The sequence below is a fragment of the Zonotrichia leucophrys genome, unplaced genomic scaffold (assembly GCF_028769735.1).
Source record: "Zonotrichia leucophrys gambelii isolate GWCS_2022_RI unplaced genomic scaffold, RI_Zleu_2.0 Scaffold_265_71535, whole genome shotgun sequence".
Lineage (NCBI taxonomy): Eukaryota > Metazoa > Chordata > Aves > Passeriformes > Passerellidae > Zonotrichia > Zonotrichia leucophrys.
The window spans coordinates 61962-71002 of NW_026992470.1; positions in this window are offsets into that span (position 1 = coordinate 61962).

Below are 9041 nucleotides of genomic sequence, written 5' to 3' on the forward strand. Positions count from 1 at the left end.
TGGGGGATCCCCGAGTGTGGGACCTTTGCAGGAGGGGGGGACACCAGGGGACAGTGAGGGACCTGGGGGGGGTGTCAAGGAGGGGCAGGGGAACCCCAGTGAGGGCGAGGGGGCGCAGGGATGAGGCGTTTGGAAAGGAACCCGGAGGAAGGATGGGGGTTCAGGGAGAGGACACTTGGAGAAGATGAGGGGGGACCTCAGGAAGGGGTTGGTTTGGGGTACTGTGGGGGTGCCGCTGTAGAGCGCGACACTGCAGAAAACACCACAACTCCATCAGAAGGGTGTAAAAGAGAGATTTATTATAGTTTTTTTATAGTTTTTCAAGATATTTACATTTACTTAAAAGACACATTCAGTGCCCATTGGTCGTAAGAGAGAAACAAAGTTCTCAGTAGGTGTACAAGGAGCCATGTCATTCTGTGACCCAGCTAGAGTCCATATCTTTTATCTCTCTCTCCTTCATTATGTCTCTCTGGTGGCAGCCTCGGTGTCTTCCTTGGGAGAGATACGGGGCTTTCCTTATCTTTAAGAAGCCTTTACTGACGCACAAGAACAGCACAAAATGCCTTTCCTACAACTCCCCCTTTTTGTATTTGACCCAGAAACACAACTGCTAAGGACTTTTGCAGGGTCCTTGCAATAATCCAAGCAGACAGAGGATCCATTCTTCATTCACTTACAGATAACCAACTTCTTCCAACTCCACAACACACTCCCTCACAATCCTAACATTCATATATAAACAAGGCCATAAAAACAGATCTTCAAATACTGTTACAGACCTCACAATTTTCAGATGACACATTTGTAGCAGAATGACACCTTCACCTCAAATCAAATAACTTTCTCCCACACAGAATCAGAGACCAAGTCATCTGCCTAGTCACCATTATTACTCTGTCTTGAATTACTATCTTTACCATACATTCCTTGAGGCTCCATGCTTCCATCCACCTAATAATCAACACAATTACCTACTCATTTTGCGTCCGCTGTAGAACTACCCATCCTGTCCTTTTGTTTGTGCTCCAAATAAGGTTTAACTAAATGGACACAGACACAACGAGGTCCATTTTCTGTTAAAATGCATGCATATCCTCTTCCCCATGTTACTAATTCCACTGGGCCAGTCCACCTTTCTGTGATTAAGTCTTTTACCCATACCTTAATACCTTTCTTAAAGCTTGGCTGTTTTGTATTCAAAGATGGAAAATGATAGAATATAGGACACACATGTCAGTCAGGTAAAGGACGCAGAAAGTTTAAGACATAAATGGCTTTGTCTAATCTCACTTGAGGCGATTCCCTTTGCATTCCCCATTTTTGTTTATGTACCTAGCACTTCAAAACACCATGATCACGTCCAATAATTGCGTGGCCTGTTGAGGCATGAGGAATACCAGTGGAATGATCAACACCCCAGGCACAAAAAACCACCTGGAATTTCTTTGAAACATATGCTGGACTGTTATCTGTCTTTACATGTGATGGAAGGCCTAACATAGAAAAGGTGTGGCAAAATGATGAATAACATCCCGAGATGTTTCACCTGCCAGTGCTGAGGAAACCATGGCATGAGAAAAGGTATCAATTGTAACATGAACATACTTTGACAGCCAAATTCAGGCATTTTTGTAACATCTGTTTGCCATTCTTGCAAAGGGAGTAAGCCTCTAGGATTAGTACCGTAATATTGTGAAACATGAGATGTATGACGATGAGGGCAAGAAGAAATAATTGACTTTGCGTCACTATGTGATAATTTAAATTGCTGCTGTAGTGTCTGAGCACCCTGATGAAAAATTTGGTGAGATAGAACAGCTTGCTATAACACATTAGGCACCATTTTTACTGCTGAGGCAGCCACAAGGGAATCCGCATAGGGATTACCTTCAACAAAGAATCCAGGTAGTGATGTATGGCTACAAATATGCATAATAAAATAAGAATGTTTTTGATTATGAACAACAGTCCACAATTTCAACAACATAACAAATAATGGTTTCTCCTTTACATTATACAACACAGCTTGATACAACTGTATTACTAAATTAGCATCATGAACAGAATCAGTAACTATATTTACGGAACTAGGAAATAAGGCTAAGAGTATGGCACAAAGTTCAATTAATTGAGGAGACCCTTTTTGAACCATTACTTCATGTTCCTAGTGGTCATCTTTCTTCCAGGCTACAGCAGCTTTTCCAGTTCTTCCTGATCCATCTGTAAAAACTGTCACAGCTTGCCCTGGCACAGAAGAGCAAAGTTGTTTGCCCTGAAAAGGAATCCTCTTAGTGAAATTCAAAATAGGATGAGAAGGTGTGCTGGTTTGACGGGGAAATGGGAATTCTGGGATGCTGTAGTCAAACCAATGGGTGGTCAGATTTTAATATTGGCACCTGATGTAGCCAGTGAGGTTTGGACACACCTCTGAGAACACACAGGAGTTAAAAACCAGAGCTGCGGCCCTGGGAATCTCTCTTGAGACTTCGAGGGAAAGAAGTCAGATCTCCCTCTCTCGTCCAGCTGCTGCTGCTGGGTGGGGGAGGGGCAGCCATGTGGTAGGCCTGGGCCTGGACAGAGATGGGGGTGAAGGTACCCTTGAGGATGGAAGGGTGGAGGAGCACCAAGACACATCGGGCAGCCATTCCCCCCCCCCGCAGGAGAGAGAGAGAGGGAGAGCCGGCATCTGAATTTGATAGCGGCCGGCCCAGGAGAAGGGGGGAGTGCGGCGAGGAGGTGCCCGGCCAGAGCAGCCTGGGAGTTCTGGAGCTCTAAGACAAGCAGAGACTGAAATTTTTAACTCTTTTCTTGCATGATTGAGACCTTGCAAATGCTGATCCTCCTGAAGCTGAATGAGAAGAGAGATAAGAGATAAGAAGGGATTAGCCACAAAGAAAGTAGAGAAGACTCTTGAGTGAGGGGAGAGATGATAGAGTAGCCTTTTGGCTTGACTTTTCTTGTGTAGCCATAGACTGAACCATTTTTTTTTCCTGTTGTTATGTTTGCCCAATTATCTCATCAAAAAAACGAAACAATATTTAAGGTAGCAACAATTTTTAATTGAATAGTTTAGAAAATATATAAATAAGGGATAATTTGGTTCAAATAATAGTGCATAAGCAAAACAACCGCGGGGTACGGAGGGCAGGGTTCTTGACCCTTGCCACTTCACGTACAAGCTTGCCACGTGAAAGTCACCCCTTATATGCTATGTGTCAATGCCATCTCCTCCCATTTTCTGTTCGTCACTTTTCTGTCTCCGCCTTCATTACCACCTTTACCATGCATGCGCCACCACTGGGTTTGGTGGTCGCACAAGTCTTTGGGGGTCGTCACTGATGAAGGCCTTGTAGTCTTCTTCGTTGTCTTTTAATTCACTTTTGGGTTACATATGCGCACCAAGCTAGTACAATGTAAGCCAAGACTAACGTATCACTGCATCTACATATCAAAGCAATAAGTCCCTTATAATTAGCATTTTCTTGGACCCAACCAGGTTCTTGGTCATTTTTAGCAACTGTATCTTCAGCTTCTTTCCTGTGGTCCTTGAAAACATCTGCTGGGAAGGGGGGTGGGTGGAGCCCCTCCTTTCCCTCTCTTCTTTGGCATTATAACTTTTAACTATTAACTATTTTATTATTCTCAAATATTAATTACTGTATCAATATTAATTATCGTTTCAATTTTTATCAGCACGAATCATACCTATTTACCACAAATCTCTTATTTTTCTTTTTAAATATTATGATTCGTGCTGTATTTAAAAGGTTGTGCCCTGATATCTTTTATATTTTTCAGAATTTTGGTTTTCTTGTTGTCTCTTTTCAGCTTCAAACTTTTCTAGCATTTAATAATTCTAATTCTGTAGCAATTCTTTGCATCAATTTCACAAACAGATTCTTAGTCAAGGCTGGCAAATCTTAATCTTTGTAATATTGTTTTAGCTGTTTATACAATTCAGCTAAATCTGTTGACTCTTTTTTTCTGTTCTTTTCTCTATTTCTCTTTGTTTCTTTTTCTTGTTTTATTTTCTCTTTCAATTTTTTTTTTTAGTGCCCGATTTCTCATGCCTATACTTGGATTTTTTTTCATTATCATCTCTTTTAAAACAAACAAATCTTTCATATTGAGGGTAAATTTGATCACCATGGGGGTAAGGAGCTTGTCTATTATATTCTATTATATTTCAAATTATTCTTTATCTAATATATCTTTTCTTCCTTAATACAAACATCTATAACACTGCTGCGATTGTAGCAGGCAGAACTAACATATGGGTGTGTTACAAACACAGATTTCATCTTGTCTTTAATATACACAGGTTGAGAGCAACAGCCACAAATGTTGAAATTGCTGGGACTTGGTTTTTGCTTTGTTTGCTTTTTCATTGTCAAAACTCTGTTCAGTGTGGCCTTCTGGCTTTGGCCAACTGTCTAGGGTACTAAAATGATCACAGTGAAAATAATTTTCAGGAAATTTACTTTTCTACTTTTCTCAAGGCCCCTTGGGTTGCAACTAAAGGCCGAGATACTAGTCTTCTCGGTAGCAAAGGTAATATCTCGGGATCTAGTCACTGGTGCTTTTAGTTTCTTTGGTACTTATAGCTTCACAGAGTTTGCTTGTCTCTTTTTAAATGCCATTTCCCAGTTCTAGCTGGTTAAAAAGAAATAATTAAAATGAAAAATAATTTAAATGAAAAGAACAGGGGAAAAGATGAAGCCAGAATACTATAAACTTGTATTTTCTAAAATTTTAGGGATGTGCCAACCACAATAAGATTTTTTAAATTTATTTTCTGCTTCAAGGGCGGGGAGTTTATTAAGTCACTGCTTCTAATAGGCAAACTCACAGCACCAATATGCTCCTGTAATGTGCTTATTATGTGGTATATAAACTTCTCTACAACAACTATTAATTTTGAAACACTGGTCTATAATATTATAAGTTGCTCTTTTTCTTATTTGTGCTATAGCCAATATAGCAAAAACTAATCAGTCTAGGTTCTCTATTAATCTCACTGCTGCTGGAAGGGTCCCATCTCCCAATCTCAAAGGTATCTCAAAAAATTCACTAGCAATGTGTTCTATAATTAGCTGACTAATTATATAACTATAGCAAAGCAAGCAAATTAATTGTCTCTCTTTCTCTTCTCTCCTAGTTACTTTCTACTATGAGTTAAAGCAGAGTGTGCAAACAATACATATCTAGGGATGACACTCTAAACCATGTTTACCACACTCTCAACATTTTACCTGTCTCTGAGCTCTTTTAACAACAGGTGTTATCAATCTCAGTTTTTAAAGTTACAGTTTTGTAATCAGTTCTAATAATGTTGCTGGTGGGTGATCTTTGAGGAGATCTTCAATCTTTTTAGGCTGTTTTCACTGATTCAGAAAGTTTTTTATTCTTTTTCTACTGGCGTTCTTCTGCCTCTGAGCTCAGGGGAATTGCGGTCCGTAGCCACTCCAGGATGCTTAGTTCCTTCTTAATAAATCAGGGTTAATATAAATCATGTTTCAACAATATTTTAGCTACTGTTTGAACTGTAGCCCAAGCTGCTGGAAATGCTTTAACTCACTGAGTTAATTGATCTATTATAACTAACAAATATTTCTACTAACTCACTTTAAGTAATTCTATAAAATCAACCTGGATTTTTTTTTTTTTTTTTTTTTAATAAGGTCATGATTTTAGTATCTCTTTTTTTTAAGGTCGCTCTTTTTTGCTTCTTCATCAGCTAAATTATTTCTCTGACTCTAATATCCCTCCCTCTCTGGTGTTCCTTTACATAAACTACTGCTATTTTCTTTGAGCTTTTTAAAGCTTCAAATATCTAAATTATCAATCTCTCATGTATTAACTCTTTCCTTTGAGTGTTTATAAGTCTTCTTTCTTTCTAAATTTTTCTAAAAACATGTACTACAATAAAAGCATATTTGGAGTCTGTATAAATAGTCTTTTCTTGCCTTTTTAGTATTAATAATGTACAAAATAATGCATAAAATTCACAGGCTTGTGCTGACCAGGAGGGACTAAGGGGATCAGACTGCTTTACCTTAAACTTTTTCTACTTTACCTGAATGCCAACCCGTGTTATTAATTTCTAAATTATCTTCTTCAGTTAAAAAATAAATTTTAAGTTTTCTTTCACAGGGTTTTATCTGTAAATTTAAGGCTATTATTAGATCTCTGCCTAAGATATTATTCTCGGCCTCTGGTATCAACAATAAATCATTTACTCTAAATTTGTCATCTGTTTCAATTCGCACTCTTTTTATTACAGGAACAGGGAAAGCCTCTCTTGTAATTCTGATTACTGAAACTTGCTCACTACTTATCTCACATCCCTGGGGTAATTTTGTCACTGTCGACCGAGAAACTCTTGTATTGACTAAAAATACGACTTTTTCACTCTGAGGACCTACTCTTAGCTTTATTATCAAGGCCTCTTCTGGGTGTAATTCGGTCTTCTTCGTTAAATAAAGCTCTTGCCCTCTCTGATTCTCCTGAGAAGTTTTCTCATCTTGCTGTTTTTTTCTGCAATTTTTTTGCAGGTGCCCCTTTTTATGACAATAAAAACAGGTGGGTCTTGCACTCTTCAAAGTGGGGTAAGAATTTTTTAAGTGTCTCTTCTTGTGGCGGGAAAAATGCACAGGTCTTTTGTTACTAAAAATAGATCTTGACATCTACTGCTTGTTTTTCCCTGCTGATTTTTCTGTATTCAAAGCTGCTTGCATTTCTTGAACTGCTGCCACTAAAATTTTGGCATCTGCTTTCTGCTTTTTCTCATTTCTCTTTACAAACACTCTTTGTGCTTCTCTCAGTAACTCTTGCAGTCCCCTGTCCTGCCAATCTTCTAATTTTTCTAGCTTTTTCTTAATGTCACTGCAAGATCTGATCACAAACTAAATTTTTAACAGAACCTGCCCTACTGCAGTATTAATATCTATACTTGAATATAATTGCAAGTCTCTTTTTAACCATTCTGCTGGTGATTCATATTTTTTCTGATGCTCACTCAAAACTTTTCTTATGTCTTTTAGGCACTGCCTTCTGAATTTCTTGATTTTCTTTTCTTCGGGATTCTCATTCATCTCAAAACCGCATTAACATCCCCAGTGGGCTGTCCTGAGGAACGCTCCCCCCCTGAGAACTCCCCTCGCGGTTCGCAGATAACTCAAACCGCTGCGAATTTTTCACACAATCCGCAGCCCCTGGGTCAAGGAACTTACCTTTTCCCTGACCCATTTCTGGCGGCAACAAACTAAGAAATCCCCGGTACTAGGAGAGTCTTAGTTTCCCACACTCACCCCATGGCTCAACTTCCTCACTTATTACTCTGTCACACTGCCTTTTCAATCTATTTGTTCCACTCCTATGTCTCCCTCTGCAATCTACTTGTTCTACTCCTCTCTCTCCCTCTTAATCTATTAACCCCGTCCTCTCACCATCTAATCACATATTAAATTGCCTGCTACCAACCCCTCCAAGGAAATTGAACTTATTCACTCACTCTCTCAGTCTCCCTACTGAGGTCAATCTCTCCTGCCCAAGGACCTTCCCACAGGTGCCTGGACCAGGCATCCCCTCCTTCCCCCTGGGTCAAACCCTCCCGGGGTCCCTACTCATTCACTTTCGCTTCTCTCCTTTCCCGGCCGGTCTCCTCGCTGAGAACGTGAAAACGCGGTACTGGGAGGTCCCACTTGCTTCAGGGGTCCGGGACTGCCCAGCCCCCGTCTCAGACACTCCACACACACTCACACACACATACAGCCGCCCCCCGACCCAAAACCTCGTGATACTCACAGCCTCCTTTTCTCACGAGGGTCTTTGTGCATAAAGCAATTTTCTATGGGTACTCTCTCTCCTACAAGCCGGCACTCTGATGGGAGCATCTCCTGCGCGCTTCCAATAACTAATTTGCTTATGCGTTATTGTAAAAAGAACTCTCTTTTCCCAAGGGAGAGTGGTCTAGCCTTGGGACCCCTTAAAAGTCTGGTGGGGAGCTCCTTCCCAGAAGCTATCCACCTCCCCGGAGTTAAAAGAGTTCCCGGGTATCGGCACCAAATTGTTATGTTTGCCCAATTATCTCATAAAAAAACCCAAACAATATTTAAGGTAGCAACAATTTTTAATTGAATAGTTTAGAAAATATATAAATAAGGGATAATTTGGTTCAAATAATAGTGCATAAGCAAAACAACCACGGGGTACGGAGGGCAGGGTTCTTGACCCTTGCCACTTCACGTACAAGCTTGCCACGTGAAAGTCACCCCTTATATGCCATGTGTCAATGCCATCTCCTCCCATTTTCTGTTCGTCACTTTTCTGTCTCCGCCTTGATTACCACCTTTACCATGCATGCGCCACCACTGGGTTTGGTGGTCGCACAAGTCTTTGGGGGTCGTCACTGATGAAGGCCTTGTAGTCTTCTTCGTTGTCTTTTAATTCACTTTTGGGTTACACATGCGCACCAAGCTAGTACAATGTAAGCCAAGACTAACGTATCACTGCATCTACATATCAAAGCAATAAGTCCCTTATAATTAGCATTTTCTTGGACCCAACCAGGTTCTTGGTCATTTTTAGCAACTGTATCTTCAGCTTCTTTCCTGTGGTCCTTGAAAACATCTGCTGGGAAGGGGGGTGGGTGGAGCCCCTCCTTTCCCTCTCTTCTTTGGCATTATAACTTTTAACTATTAACTATTTTATTATTCTCGAATATTAATTACTGTATCAATATTAATTATCGTTTCAATTCTTATCAGCACGAATCATACCTATTTACCACACTGTGACACAGAGACTGCATTTAGGGGGAGGCAGTGCCTCAGAACCAGGAGGGTTCAGTGTGGGTACCCCTCAGCCCCAGGGGGTGGAAAAACTAGAGGGGACAGATGTCCTGAAGGAAAGATTGTGCCTTTTTTAGAGTGAAACAAGGCATCCTTGAAAGACAACTCTAGAAGCAGCTCTTGTCCATGCACAGTAGTGAAAGCACTAAGCACAGAAGGAAGGTGTCACAATAGCAAAAAACTTTC